The sequence below is a fragment of the Gadus macrocephalus genome, chromosome 9 (assembly GCF_031168955.1).
Source record: "Gadus macrocephalus chromosome 9, ASM3116895v1".
In the NCBI taxonomy this organism is placed as follows: Eukaryota; Metazoa; Chordata; class Actinopteri; order Gadiformes; family Gadidae; genus Gadus; species Gadus macrocephalus.
Genome location: NC_082390.1, coordinates 22,708,185 through 22,721,209, shown reverse-complemented (window position 1 = coordinate 22,721,209; position 13,025 = coordinate 22,708,185). Strand labels below are relative to the sequence as shown.

General features: G+C 48.4%; 2 long non-coding RNA genes across 2 annotated transcripts in view; both read left to right on the top strand.

Moving 5' to 3' along the window:
• LOC132464886 (uncharacterized) overlaps window positions 1-13,025 on the top strand; it is a 160,590-nt gene that overhangs the window by 58,942 nt on the left and 88,623 nt on the right. The gene's annotated exons all lie outside the window — the stretch shown is intronic.
• LOC132464885 (uncharacterized) overlaps window positions 10,237-13,025 on the top strand; it is a 42,041-nt gene continuing 39,252 nt past the window's right edge. The window contains exon 1 of the long non-coding RNA XR_009527376.1: window positions 10,237-10,393. This is a non-coding gene — a long non-coding RNA (uncharacterized LOC132464885). The remainder of the gene's footprint in view (window positions 10,394-13,025) is intronic.

Genomic DNA, 13,025 nt, shown 5'->3' with positions numbered 1-13,025 from the left:
ATAGCCAAAAACAAGACAATAGATCTATGGCTAGATCAAAACATCAAGACACACAATTCTAAAAAGTACAGATTAAGCAGCTACCCTTTTTTCTTTCGCGGTTTGCCTGAGCAGCGCACCTGCATTTAATAGCCTATATCCGTGAATTGTCACAATTTCTCAGAATCAAAGGTGAAAGTAGAAAGGGGTGGCCTAAAGCTGTCATATTGTTCACAATTTTTAACAATAAATGTAGGCTACTGTACGGAGCTCCTTAAGGGACATTAGGGAGAACGCTCCCGCACAGAACCTTAGTTTGGAAGTCGTGCTGGTGACACGACAAATACTTCCAATTGAAATACATGGGTTTGAAATTTGTGCTTTTTAACACGAAAAATTTGAAAATACGTGATCCTGATCACGTTTCAATAGATTAAATAACGTGACAGTGTCACGTCTTTTCGTGAGACCGGGTTGTAACTCCATACCATTACATACCGACATTTAAGCAGCAAAGATGAGACGTCGTTGTGTGGTGAGAACTGATACAAAATCGATAACAACAACAATGCCGCCATTTTCTTTATTTTTTGTAACCTACAATAAATAAAGCAGGCTTCCAGTCAATGGAAAAATGGCTTCTCCCCACCGGCGATTGTTGTTGTTAAAAAGACTAGAAATTGAATGTTTATTTTTCATTGAATGTTTACATAAAGTTGCACTGGGTGCCTTTAAGGGCACGAGTGCTCCTGAAAAAAAAAGTTTGTGTAGAGCCCTGGTTGGAAGGAATCTGTTTCTTAAGCAACTTTGAACTATTTTTTCTAGGCCTACATACATTTACTATGTTGTTGGTGTTATATTGTATTGTTATATATTATGTAAGGGATAATGTATAGAACGCCGGTCATTATCGAGAAAATAAGCCCCGACAGGGCGAACAGGACACTGACGCGCAGCGGAGGTGTCTTGCTTCGCCATGAAGGGGCTTATTTTATGATAATGACCAGCGAAGTTCCATACATTATCCCGCTTATTACACGGCTACTTGCCAAAACGAAACAATTTATTTACAATGTATTTGTTACCAGGATTCATAGTGTTGATCAGCAGAGAAATAGTCCGCCCAAGAAGTTGACGTCGTCGCTTAGCAACCGACAGCGCTTGGGTTGATACATATCACCATATCAATAGGTGACCTTGGGTGTCTTGAAAGGCGCCTCTAAATGAAATGTATTATTATTTATTATTATATGCCGCTTATTACATTGACAAGTTACCGGACTACGTGTGGAGTGTTACCAAAGGCAAAAAGTCATTTTGTTTACCTTGACAGCGGTCATTATTCATCCGTTGCCAATGAATTATCCAAAAATAATTGACCGCCGGAAGTTGTGAAGTGCCCATGCAAGTGAACGGAACGTTGAAAAGACCTGTGTAATAAATTGTTATGTTACCTTATATTGTTGGTGTTATATGGAGCAATCTTTCATATTTATGAAGTTCAAAGATCAATAAAGTTACATCTCTTTTTATTTGAACTGCCTGTATGTCCTCTTGATTATAGTATTACGGTGTGTACCTTGGTTATCAGCTATCATAAAATGTTGTCAAAATGGCTGCATGGGTAAGAAATAGGACTTGAACAAAAAGTGTTACAATAAGAAAGCTTTTATTACAAAAATCCTCCCACCCCCAATTTTAACAGAACACATTTCTTTCTGTTTTGTTTTTTACTTTGGGGGGGAAGCTACATACACCGTGGAGAGGAAAGTAAGTCAGTTTGGCTGGGGCAGAAGTGTGGAAGGGGGAACAAAGAAAGGTAGGGAAGAAGTAGGGAAATGAATGAAAAGTGTGATAAACACAAATTATTCCCAAAAAAAGTCAGGCATCTGTAGAAATTGGAAAAGAATTCGGTGTAACAACGGGACTCACTGCACGAAGATGTGACACGTTCGGCTCAGCTGCACTTGGAGGATAAAGATCCGCAACTGGACTGAACTGTTGCCAAGCAACACAAACACATTAGCATTACATTAGGTTCCCTTGGTCCTCTTCTGGCGACCATTCTTAATTCAACTCCAATGTTATTCCTGGAAACATGTTCATATTTGCTGTGCAAAGTTAGCTGCAATCTAAGCTACAAAAAGATTGTTAATAACATTAACGGTTATGAGAACACCCGTAAAGCGGAGCGATACGTGTATAGTTAAAAGACCCAGTGCTGTTATACTCTATATCAGCACTGGAATGCCTCTTGTCCAATCAAATTACTTGGTCGGAACTGACTTGGATAATTTGTAATAATCTTCATCTTCTGCCTCAACTTCTTGTAGTAGAGCTTCTTGGCCTCTGGTGGCACAAAGAACTGCAGCATTTCTTGGAGAGTGCATTCAGATTCCATATATAAATAGTTTTCAAAAATAAAATCAGGTATCCAGGACCATGTACCCGCTGAGCTACAGCCTTGACAACCTGATAGTGCTTAATTTCATAATGCATTTGATGGTGTTGCCTTTGATTCACGAATTCTCCATTCAGCCCACTGCACGCATTCTCCTTCATCTTCTGCAAGACACAAATGCAAACATAAGAAATGAATGAGAGAAATCATAACACTTAGATTTATCTGCCAGTTTACGTCTACCCGCCTGTCCAAACAACAGTGGCGGTTGTCATATAAAATCTAGGCACTAGGGCACATACAGCTGATGCTCATGAAGTAAGGCAGATAAGAAACTGATAACTACTGATTTCTCCTTTCCTGGCACAGTCCTTAACATATGTAATGAGGCTAAAAACGTATAACATAACATAACTGACGACCAGTCTAATGACCGTGAAATTTGCAGGCAGTATCGTATGATGTATGCACAAGCTAATATCAGAAAGCTTATCAGAAAATTTGGTACGTGTTCATCTTCTGTGAAAATAACACTTGCTGCTTCTTGCTACAAAAGAAGCGGCATTCAATTATGGTATGAGGCTACAACTCAAAGTGCCTAGATGGAGTAGCGCAAGCTTTCCGTTTGTGAATGTTGATGTGCCAACTTGTCCTGCTGTTCTCAGAAACCTTATGTATAGATGTATGTGTAGACTACTGTGTCTTGCAACAAGTAAGGGATAATGGACCACGTTAGACTATCAAAAGTTAATACACGTTCTAGATGATAATGCGGCCCCAAAGCGGAGGGCCGATCCAATGTGTTGGGGGCGCCTTCTGGAGGCGCCCTTAATTAATTAATTAAAATATACGAAACAAGCGAAATTAAACCAAACATGTTCCCAAATGGAACGGAGAAGGGAGGGGGCAGGGGATTAAAGTTAGGGCGCACTGAAACCCTCACCGTAGTACGCAGGACAATGCGACAAAGCCATCTATCCCACTCTATAGAAAATATCGAGATATATATCGTATATCGCCATTCAGCCAAAAAATATCGGGGTATCATATTTTGCCCATATCGTGCAGCCCTAATCTGAATACAGACGTCGCAAAACCTCTACATCCAGCTCTCCAACAAGAAGTTGACAACGACGACCTTACGGATGTCACGGTCTCTCCCACCGGATCCTAGCTGCCGCTAGTTTTCTCTGTTTGTCTTGTCTGTCTGTCATGTTCTGTTTCATGTACGGGGGCGTGGCCTGCTGAACTCCCCAACCCAGCCACGGTGATCACCCGCACCTGACCATCATCACCAATCACGCCCACCTGTATATCTTCCCATTCAAGTCATTCAACCTTTCGTCGCCAGATCGTCAGCTACACTTACCTAGTTAAGTTATCCTCCGACCTCTCTAGCCTTTTCCTAGTAATTCTCGTTGTTCTCGTTCACCACTCGACTCTCCTCTCCTGCAGGAATACCAGTTCCTCCGAACCGTCGAGGGTGACTATCTGTCCGGCAATCCACCCGACCCACCATCTCCGGATCGCCACAGACATTCTCCTCTGCTCTGTGTAGCAATAAACTGGTTAATTGCTACCAACCTCTTCCTGTCGTCATTTGTGCCGTGCGTTTGGGTTCACCCGTCTTGACCCGTAACAGTACGATCTGGCCAAAAGATGGACCCAGCCGACACAAATGACGCAGCCGATTCCTTGGCCGCTCGCTTAGCGAATTTAACCCAGGAGGTACGCCGCCAAGGCGGCCTCGGGGTAGAACATTCCCGGAACCTGAGGGAGGCTTCCGCAAGCCTAGCCCGATTTGCTACGGCATTGTCGTCCCTCGAGTCCCGGCTGACACTCTTGACCCCTCCCTCTGGTTCGTCCGCGGATCCCCCCGCTACGGTCCCTATCGTTCGTCGGGAGCCCTACGTCCCAACCCCGGCGCCATATGGGGGCGATCCTGGAGCCTGTCATGGGTTCCTTCTCCAGGTAGGAGGAGTTTTCCAGCAGCAGCCACTCACCTACGCCACCGAGACCTCCCGCATCGCCTACCTCGTCGCCTGCCTTCGAGGGGTGGCACTTACCTGGGCTTCGGCTGAGATGGACCGCGGGGGTCCCGAGGCCTCGAACTATTTAGCCTTTACTACGGCGCTGCGACGGACGTTCGATCATCCAGTTCGGGGCCGAGAGGCTGCCCAGAGACTTTTGGATTTACGCCAGGGCAGTCGCAGCGTGGCGGAGCTGGTGATTGACTTCCGTATCTACGCAGCAGAGAGCGGCTGGCGTGACGACGCTCTGAGAGACGTTTTTCAGCGCTCCCTGGCTGATCATCTACGGGATGAGATCGCGTTGCGGGACGAGCCGTCCGACTTGGAGGCACTCATTACTCTCGCCATGCAATTGGACAACCGCATTCGGGAGCAAAGGAGGGAGAGTGTCGTCCGGACCCCGTCATCGTTTCCTTCCCAGCACACGACAGTGAGACCTCCGCCGCGGATTACCGAGGCCTTTCGTGAACCTCCGAGCCTTCCCGAGCCAGAGCCCATGCAGCTGGGGCGCGTCCACCTAACCATGGAAGAACGCGACCAGCGCCGACGGACGGGCGCTTGCATGTATTGTGGGAGGACGGGCCATATCCTCCTTCACTGTCCCCGGCGCCCGGGAAACGGTCCGGCTCGGTCGTAATGGGAGTTTATCGATCGAGTTGTGTCCCTAACTATTCTAACTCCCGTACTCTGCTGAAGGCCACTCTGTCTTGGCAGAACCGCTCCTTGCCCCTCTCCGCCCTCGTCGATTCCGGAGCTGACGAGAGTTTTATGGACCGAAGGGTGGCTCGACAGCTGGGAGTAGACCTCATCCCACTCGACGTGCCTATGGAGGTGAGTGCGCTCAACGGATTGCACCTGGACAGGATTGAGCACAAGACCGCTCCCATGTCTTTGCTGCTCTCCGGTAACCATCAGGAAAAGATTTTGTTTCACCTCATTGACTCACCCCAGACTCCTGTGGTCCTGGGCCATCCCTGGCTTCGTCTCCATAACCCCAGTTTGGAGTGGGTTTCTGGTAGGATCACTGCTTGGAGTACCCATTGCCTATTGAACTGTTTACGCTCCGCCTCAGCACCTACGGCAGTCTCCCCACCGACGGTCCCGGAGTCCCCGGACCTTACGTTGGTGCCCCTGGACTATCATGATTTAGGATCTGTATTCAGTAAACAACACGCACTATCTCTGCCACCACATCGCCCTTATGATTGTGCCATTGATTTACTTCCTGGTTCCCCTCTCCCTAGCAGCCGTCTGTTTAACCTCTCACTTCCAGAACGAGAGGCCATGAAGGGGTATATCCGGGACTCTCTTGCCGCGGGGATTATTCGGCCCTCATCTTCACCGGTAGGAGCAGGGTATTTTTTTGTTTCCAAGAAGGATAAGTCCCTTCGCCCCTGCATTGATTATAGGGGACTCAACGACATTACGATTAAGAACAAGTACTCGTTGCCCCTCATAGACTCTGCCTTTGTTCCTCTGCGGGGTGCTACAGTTTTTACCAAGCTGGACCTCCGTAACGCCTACCACCTGGTCCGCATCCGAGAAGGGGACGAGTGGAAGGCAGGCTTCACTACCCCATTAGGTCATTTCGAGTACCTGGTGATGCCTTTTGGTCTTACAAATGCCCCTGCAGTATTTCAGGCCCTGGTCAATGACGTATTGAGAGACATGCTCCATCAGTTTGTGTTTGTGTACATTGATGATATCCTGATTTTCTCCCGGTCCCTCGCAGAACACAAGCTGCATGTCCGTCAAGTACTGCAGCGCCTCTTGGAGAATCGTCTATTTGTCAAGGCGGAGAAATGCGAATTCCATGCGCCATCGGTGACCTTCCTGGGATTCGTTATCGGCCAGGGGAGGCTGGAGATGGATCCAGGGAAGGTAGCTGCTGTAGCTGATTGGCCTACTCCCACCAATCGCAAGCAGCTCCAATGCTTTCTGGGGTTTGCAAACTTCTACAGAAGGTTCATCAGGAACTTCAGCCGCATCGTCGCGCCCCTCACAGCGCTGAGCTCCGTCAAGGTGACCTTCAGATGGACCTCGGAGGCCGCGGCGGCCTTCGAGGTGTTGAAGCGACGCTTCGTCTCCGCTCCGGTTCTCACGCAGCCCGATGGCAAGCTGCAACTCGTGGTGGAGGTTGACGCATCGGACACTGGGGTTGGAGCTGTACTGTCCCAACGCTCAGCTTCGGACGGTAAGCTTCACCCTTGTGCTTTCCTCTCTCGAGGGCTATCTCCCCCAGAGCGGAACTACGACGTGGGAAATCGGGAGCTCCTCGCCGTCAAGCTCGCGCTCGAGGAGTGGCGTCACTGGCTGGAGGGGGCGGAACTGCCGTTCGTCGTGTGGACGGACCACAAGAATCTGAGTTATATCCAATCTGCAAAGCGTCTCAACTCCCGCCAGGCAAGGTGGGCGCTATTTTTTGGTCGCTTTAAATTCTCCCTTTCCTATCGGCCGGGTTCCCGCAACACCAAGCCGGACGCATTGTCCCGTTTGCACTCCGTCGACGGGGAGTGTTCTGGTTTGGACTCCATTCTTCCACCCACTTGTGTGGTGGGCTCAGTGGTCTGGAGGATTGAGTCCTTGGTTACCCAGGCCCAGGCTCATCAGGCCGATCCGGGCACGGGCCCTCCCGGTCGGTTGTTCGTTCCGGATGCAGTCCGTTCAGACGTGTTACAGTGGGGTCACTCGTGGAGGCTGGCTTGTCATCCCGGGATCAACCGGACTCTGGCTTTCCTGCAACGCCGGTTCTGGTGGCCTACCATGGACCGAGACACCCGGTCTTTCATCGCCGCATGTACCACCTGTGCGCGCAACAAGACAACCAACAAACCCCGGTCGGGACTGCTTCGCCCGCTCCCCATCGCCCGCTCCGTCGTCCGTGGTCCAACATCGCCCTGGATTTCGTTACCGGTCTCCCTCCATCCAGAGGTAACACCACCATACTCACCGTAATTGATCGTTTTTCGAAGGCAGCCCACTTCATCGCACTACCCGGACTTCCCTCTGCGAGAGAGACTGCAGAGCTGATGATTTCTCAGGTTTTCCGAATACACGGCATCCCTGCGGACATCGTGTCGGACCGGGGCCCCCAATTTATCTCCCAGGTGTGGCGAGCCTTTTGTTTGGCCCTGGGAACCACAGCCAGTCTCTCCTCTGGATATCACCCTCAGACCAACGGCCAGGCGGAGCGGGCAAACCAGGAACTGGAGGGCATGCTACGCTGCGTCACAGCCGCCAATCCCGCTTCATGGAGCCTTCATCTTCCTTGGGTTGAGTACGCACACAACACACACAGAAATGACACTACCGGAATGTCTCCCTTTCTCTGCTCCCTGGGCTACCAGCCCCCGCTGTTTCCCTCACAGGAGGCAGAGATTGCTGTTCCTTCAGTTCGGTCCCACATCCTACGCTGCCAACGAACATGGAACAAAGCTCGGGCTGCGCTGCTTCGGGCTTCCACCCGCTCCCAGCGGCAGGCCAATCGCTACCGGACACCGGCACCTCGTTACGTCCCCGGCCAGAAGGTCTGGCTCTCAACTAAGGATCTCCATTTGAAGGTAGCCTCTCGGAAACTCGCGGCCCGGTTCATTGGACCTTTTGAAATCGAGGCCATCATAAACCCTTGTGCTGTACGTCTCCGGCTTCCTCCCTCTCTTCGGGTTCACCCCACGTTTCATGTGTCATTGATCAAGCCTGTCTCCTCCAGCCCTCTGGCGGTCGCTACGCCTGCGCCACCTCCACCGCGCATCATTGACAATCACCCGGCGTGGACGGTCCGGCAGTTGCTGGACATACGTCCTAGGGGCAGGGGCGGATCTAGCCATTTTGGGGCCCTAGGCAAAATATAGACATGGGGCCCTCATTTTTGAAACACGTACACAAAACAAATAACCATCCCAATACTCTTAGAATCGCAATAAACCCATAGTGCACTGCCACTCAACTCTCCACAGTAAAATCAGTTTCAGATTTCTCCAGCCTTTGCCAAAATTACATGTTTATTACTCAAACGAAAGAGAGAGAGAGAGAGAGAGAGAGAGAGAGAGAGAGAGAGAGATTTGAATTTCCATTCTCTGCCAGAGATACAAAATGATCTTGCACTTAACAGAACTAAAATACAAAATGGATATGAGTCTATGAAAACCACCATTTACATTTAAACAGGACCAATGAAAAGATTTTGTGTGTGGACAGGAATAACAGTGGCTGTGTGTGTGAGTGAGAGACAGGCAAAGCAGTGGTTCAGTGTGAGTGAGTGAGTGAGTGAGTGACAGGAGAGAGAGAGACAGAGAGAGACAGAGAGACAGAGAGAGACAGAGAGAGACAGAGAGAGAGAGAGAGAGAGAGAGAGAGAGAGAGAGAGAGAGAGAGAGGGGGGGGGTGTTTAGGTGTGCAAGTGGTTAAGTTCTCCATCTTCAAATGTCCATTTTCCCTGTTGCCTTCACCATTTCATGTGAGTAAAACAGTGTGTGTGTGTGTGTGTGTGTGTGTGTGTGTGTGTGTGTGTGTGTGTGTGTGTGTGTGTGTGTGTGTGTGTGTGTGTGTGTGTCTGTGTCTGTGTCTGTGTGTGTGTGAGACAAAGCATTTGTAAACACTAAGTCCTACTGTTGTCGTCTTCTCAAAAGTCTTCATATCAGAGAAAAGTGGTGAGCAGCAGTATAGAACCCCAACAGCAGAGCCTGTCGCAAGTTCAGCAGCGGCTGCTATGGCAGCAGCAGGTGTAAAAAATGAAGTCAATTTCGGCAGTGTATCTGCAATTCTTTTCTTCTCAGCTTTTTGTTTTCGTTTAGCACAACCACTATCATAATTCCGCCGCTTCATTTTCACCGAGTCGCATCCCTCTGCTTTGGTTTGAAGTACGTTATTTCGCTCTGCGCGCGTTACTACGTAATCATATTCTGGACTAGTCCAATGCACAATGGAGGGGGGCATGTGTGCTGGAAAATTATTATTTAGGCATTAGTTCGGCGTTATGTTGATATTTTTGTTATTATTTTCTACTAGAAATGTGTTTGTTTTTTTTACTTTACATAAGTAATGGCTGGGGGGGTCAGATTTGGGGGCCCCTAATAAAGACAGATTTGGTTGGGGCCCTAGGCACTTGCCTAGGTTTGCCTAATGGAAGATCCGCTTCTGCCTAGGGGGCGTGGTTTCCAGTACCTGGTGGATTGGGAGGGTTACGGACCAGAACACCGGCAATGGCTGTCACGGAATATGATCATGGATGATACATTGATTTCGGATTTCCATAAAGCGCATCCTACTGCCAGACGTCCGCCAGGAGGCGTTCGTAGAGGGGGGGGTACTGTCACGGTCTCTCCCACCGGATCCTAGCTGCCGCTAGTTTTCTCTGTTTGTCTTGTCTGTCTGTCATGTTCTGTTTCATGTACGGGGGCGTGACCTGCTGAACTCCCCAACCCAGCCACGGTGATCACCCGCACCTGACCATCATCACCAATCACGCCCACCTGTATATCTTCCCCAGTCATTCAACCTTTCGTCGCCAGATCGTCAGCTACACTTACCTAGTTAAGTTATCCTCCGACCTCTCTAGCCTTTTCCTAGTAATTCTCGTTGTTCTCGTTCACCACTCGACTCTCCTCTCCTGCAGGAATACCAGTTCCTCCGAACCGTCGAGGGTGACTATCTGTCCGGCAATCCACCCGACCCACCATCTCCGGATCGCCACAGACATTCTCCTCTGCTCTGTGTAGCAATAAACTGGTTAATTGCTACCAACCTCTTCCTGTCGTCATTTGTGCCGTGCGTTTGGGTTCACCCCGTCTTGACCCGTAACAACGGATGGCACAAGCAGGCGATTTGTTCACTGATGCATTTCCAATGCAAAAACCCTGACAACCAATTGGAATACAGACGCTGTAAACCCTCTCCATCCAGCTCTCCGAGAAGCAGTTGACAACAACGGAGACCCTACAGATAACACAAGCCCGTGATTTTTTCACTTGCTCCAAATTAAACCGTAAGGGAACTCATTTCAGACAAAGCATCTTTGCACTTTTCAAAGGCATCTGATGGGTTGGCACTAATAGGAAGTAGGCTAATTATATTTGAGGTTCTCTGGCACAACATTGTATTGGTTATTGTTGGTGGCATCATTGCATTTTTTTTTTTTTACAAGCAGTCGCAGTTGAAAGAACTAAAATATTACTGACTGGCTATCCAAACTGCAGCTTACTGATGTTTCATGAATGGTCTTAGTGAGTTAATATTTATTTTTATGGAGTTTCTACAGAATTTGCCTGTTAAGAGTAACCTTTGCCCTTAAGAATTCAATACACGTCAACACAAAATAACCTTGTTGTCCTGGAGATGTTTTGAACAGGCATGCCAGTTTCAAGGCCCTCGGTCAGGACTCGAGTGTGAGACACACACACAGAGTAAAAGAAAAACATCAGTTACACCAAATATGTCAAACCACTTGGGTGTCTTGACCACAGTACACATAATCATGTCTTTTCTTTTCTCTCTTACTACAGGCTTTTTACAATGTACTGCACAACTAAATTGCCCAAACAGGTTCTAGCTTTTGTGAGGGAAAATAACCTTGAAATGACGCGTACATGAATTGATCCTGGCAAAAACATCAAAATGGCACCCAAGCAAAATACACAAATAAGGTAAAACGAACATGAACCTTGACGTTCCAGTTTCTGGGGAGCCTCGAGCGCCAGGTTCAAGAGCAGTTGACTGCTCGAGCAATACACTGCTCCTGAACCAGGCGCACGAGCCTCCCCAGGGAAGATGCTCATCTTCCGTTGATGTAGTTGGGAACTACGGTCGTACTGACATTTACAGCAATAAGCTATTAATTATTTCATATTATATACAACTCTTGGTAAGTAGACTAACACGAATAGCGATCATGTTTGACTGTCGGTCTGTTGCAACTTTAGTTAGACCATATTCGTTCATAGATGACTAACTAGATATACTAACTAACGTTAGCTTTATCATCAATGACATTCAGCTAAACTCTGTGCCAAATTGATTATGGCTACTGCTATGCCAGGATAAGTTATTGCGGTTATCACAGCTGGGTATATTTACTTCACATTAACGTAGTCTATGTTTATATTAGGCTACGTTCATATATGAGTAACATTAAGAAACAACATTGCTCATATGGCCAACTTAAAATATCAAATTCAGACATGCAAACGGCGCGCTTTTTGGCGCGAGTCGCTTTTTTATCATACATTTTGGGGACCTGTGTGATTCGTGCAGATCCGAAGAGTTGTTTTTTGCAGTCAGTCACACGCGCGTCGATCGGCGCGCGCATGACTGAGACCCCCCGTGCCTTCGAAGTAAAGAAAAGTGATTCCGGAAATGATTTTGTTAGGGGACCAATCACAGCCCTTGCGTCGCATCGAAATATTGGATGCGCATGCGCATGGTAGAGTTTAGATCGGGCTCAGAAAATCAATCCCGACCCATTTAACACATTTGTAACTTTGTGCACATTTGTTTCTAGGCCTACTCAGCTAAATATATATGTAAGGGATAATGTATAGAACGCCGGTCATTATCGGGAAAATTAGCCCCGACAGGGCGAACAGTACACCGACGCGCAGCGAAGGCGTCTTGCTTCGCCCTGAAGGGGCTTATTTTCGAAAATGACCGGCGACGTTCTATACATGATCCCGCTTATAACACGGCTACAATGCAGTTCCTCAGCAGCAGAGAGAGAGGTCATGTTTCCCGAAGCTCCGCTAGGCATTGGAAAAAAACTACTTAATTTATCGTTCAGATCTACTTTATCTTATTTTATTTCATGATCATATTACCTAACAGTATATAGTTTGTTTTCGTCGTCCTCCATCGCTCGATTCAACAATACATTTTGGCACTTTTTACTCCCGGATCAGACCGCAGAAAAAGCCTTGGACTTTCCTATCGCCAACATGCCTCTGTACTCGGATATCTCAGGCACGGAGACTGGGAAATGCACAGACTGCACCAAACTGCAACAGACGGTGGCTTTAATTGAAACGAGACAAGCAGCGTTAGAAAAATGCAAAGGACCCCTACAGGATACTGTGCCGATGGGTGAGTTTGCTGAGCTCACTCAGATACAGCAAGATGATCAAAGCTACACTGTATCCTTCCCGAAGCTGGACAAGAGAGAGACAGTTCCAGCTGCGTTTCACTGGCACAGAGTCGGCGCTAAGCCAAAACAACATACCAAAGTGAATCAACAAGTTCACTCAACACCAAATGCTAAACTACCCAAAGCTAAAGTTATCAGCCGGATTAGCCCGTCACTGAAATTAACCCTGCCACTGAAGAACCGGTTCCTGCCACTTCAAGAGTCCACGAACGAGCCTGCCACCCATGCACCCCTGAGCCCCGAGATGCGTCCGGACGGACAGTGCGGACAGAGACGGAACATGAACCAGTCGCCATGGAGGCGAGCTGCGCATGCCTCGGCCACCTGTGCACCCCTGACCCCTGAAATGTGTCCGGACAGTCGGTACGGACAGACATGGAACAACCAGTCGCCACGGAGGCGGGCTGTGCATGTGTCTGCCACCGTCCAACAAGGGCCCATCTCAGAGGAAGCAGATGAACCAGACACTCTGATTGTAGGAGAC